General features: G+C 39.7%; 1 long non-coding RNA gene across 1 annotated transcript; it reads right to left on the reverse strand.

Annotated features, from left to right (window-relative positions):
* Positions 1-248: 248 nt before the first annotated feature.
* LOC138153015 (uncharacterized) lies at positions 249-2,330 on the reverse strand. Its single transcript, XR_011166273.1, has 3 exons — positions 2,272-2,330; positions 1,801-1,870; positions 249-312 (listed from the first exon to the last, which is right to left on the reverse strand). It is a non-coding gene; the product is annotated as an uncharacterized lncRNA (long non-coding RNA).
* Positions 2,331-2,793: the final 463 nt, after the last annotated feature.

The following is a 2,793-nucleotide window of genomic DNA, read 5'->3' on the forward strand; positions in this document are numbered from 1 at the left end:
ATAGATGAGAAAAACAAGACCAAGAGAGGTTAAGTGACTTACCCAAAATCACACAGTGGCAGAACCAAGATTCAAGACCAGCTTCTCTGACATCAGGCCCCTATATGACTTTTCTATTGCTCCATCCTGCTTTCCTAATCTGCTAACCCATTGCCTGCATGTTACAGAAGATGGAACTAAGGTCCAGAGGTTTGAAATGATGAATCTACAGGAACACAACTTATAAATGGCAGAGTCAAGATCTCATACCTGCTTTTCTGACTTGAAATTCAGTGTTCATGCCACCATACCCTGCTTCAGGCTTTGTTCTCTCTTTAAAAAAAAAAAAATCACCAATATTGAATAATTACTCTCTACATGACACAAATGGTAATTTACCAGACGGTGTTATGTAAATGTGTGAAAAATCCTAACAAGATTGCACAGTTTCTTCCTTGCAATCCATCTGCCCCCACCTCTGTTTCCAGTCTTCTATTCTTCTGACAGAAGGACTTCCTGTCCCAAATATATTTGGCAAGAAGGCAAAAGCTGGGACTGTCTCAGTCAATCTAGGACAAGTGGTTACTTGACCCTTCTCTCACCCAAATCCTTTGTGGTTTATTTATTTTGGTTTCTAGTTTTGTTTTCCTAATCCTAAGGTTTTGTTTCAATTTCAAATAAGAATGAGCCTACACTGTCATCTTATCACTCTTGGTCCGGGCATCTGCCACTGGTGTCAGGCAGTGGGTTACACAGTTTCAAGGTCACTGGTTTGGAACACAGTAATAATATGCAGCTAAGTGATACAATAAATGGAGTGTTAAGAGCCAATTGGAACCCAGAAGGCCTGATTTGGGGGCAGGCAAATCACAACCTCTCAGAGCCTCAGTCTTCTCATTTGTAATAACAGTACCTATTTTATTGAATTGTGAGGATCGAATGAGGTAAAACATGTAAAGGACTTTGCAAACTTTAAAGTGACTATATAAATGCTATATAATAATAATTATTAGCATAGTTATCATTATTATTATGTAATAATAATAGCTTGCTTTCAGATTGTACCTTACCTTACACAATAGGTGTCTAAAGCTATTTCCTCCCATAGCCAATGAAGTAGTAGGTCAGGAAGGGTTAAGCAGTGTGAAGGAAACCCCAGGAATACAGAGATAGTAATCACCGTGTTAGAAGCTATTGCAACATTGTCCCTCACAGAGAACCTCATTTCAGTGCGTTTTTGTATACAAGAAAGTCTCTGAAGTGTATTGTTTAAAGCTGAGTTATAACCAGTCAGTCCTCATCTACCAACTCCTCCCCTGATTCCACAACTATCCCCTTTGGTGGGTATAAATTCTATTCGGGGAGGGGGAGGGGAGCAGGGAAAGATGCTTTACCCTTTAGGAAAGCTTGTATTTATCATCTATTATTCTTGGCTAGCATCTAGATTCTAAGTGCAATAGGCCCACTAATTGTGAGGGTACTGACAGGCAACATGATGTAATGGAAATCACAGACTTAGTGGCTATGTGACTAAAAGCAAGTCACTTTGCCTCTATCAACCCCAACTTTTTTATTTGTAAAGAGGGGACAATAAGGCTTACACTACCTATCTATATGGGTTGTTGTGAGGAAAATATTTCTTAATCCTTAAAGTATGATAAAAATGTGAAATAGTATCATCATTCTTCTATTTTCCAATAGCTCCCTCTACTGCTAGACATTGATGGGGCCTCAGCATAACTCTTACATTTTAATCTATCCAAATTATTTTGAAGTTAATTCTCATTGGTGGGTAGCTTGACCAACTTCATATCTACTTACAGTTTTTTCCTTCCCATTCTTCCTCTCTCCCTCCTGTCCACCAAGTTATACATACAGAGATTTGTGAATCCTGTCAAAGACATCAATCAATAAACATTTATTAGACACCTAATATATGCTAGGCACTGTGCTAAGCACATGAATAGTAAAAACCATCTCTCACTCAACCCCCTTGCCCCCAGGATGCTGTTTCAGAGAAGAAAGGGGTTAGTCACCAGATGGGCAGTTAGGTAGCACAGTGGATAGAGTGTCTGAAGTTAGGAAGACTTGTTTAGAGTTCAAATCTCATCTCACTTATTAGTTGTGTAACCCTGGGCAAGTCTCTTAACCTTGTTTGTCTCAGTTTCTTCATCTGTAAAATGAACTAGAGAAGGAAATGACAAACTACTCCAGTATCTCTGCCAAGAAAACCCCAAATGGGGTCATGAAGAGTCAGACAGAACTGAAACAACTGAATAACAAGTTACGTACCGGATACTAAAGGGGCAGGGTTCCTTAGTAGAACAGATCCACCATGAACTTCCTTTCTCAATCTCATGTAAAGACAACACTGTACAAATAATTCCTTATCAGAGAAAGAAAGTAGAGGTTAGACAATCACAATCACAGAATTTCAGAGCTGGGTAGCACTGCGATCTAAATCATACAAGGAAAAGAGTCTCTGCTACAACATACACAGCAAGTGGCCATCTATCCTTTGCTAGAAGACCTCAACTGAGGGGAAAAGAAGGAAGGATGCTAGTATTCACTGAGTGTTTACTATGTGCCAGGGACTCTGCTACTGGCTAGGGATGCAAATACAAGCAAAAAAAAAAAAAAATGACAGCACCTGCTCTCAAGGACCTACATTCTAAAGGGGGGAAACAACCAATGAAAAAGAGCTGACAAGCAGAGGGTGGAGCAGGAATTAAGAAACCCAGCACAGGGATGTGATTTTGAAGGCAGGCCAGCCTGGACCCCTCCCATACTAATAATAATGATCTCTAGTATTTA

Source organism: Petaurus breviceps, unplaced genomic scaffold (assembly GCF_028583685.1).
Source record: "Petaurus breviceps papuanus isolate PSGF00001 unplaced genomic scaffold, PetGlider_PUasm1.0 90977, whole genome shotgun sequence".
In the NCBI taxonomy this organism is placed as follows: Eukaryota; Metazoa; Chordata; class Mammalia; order Diprotodontia; family Petauridae; genus Petaurus; species Petaurus breviceps.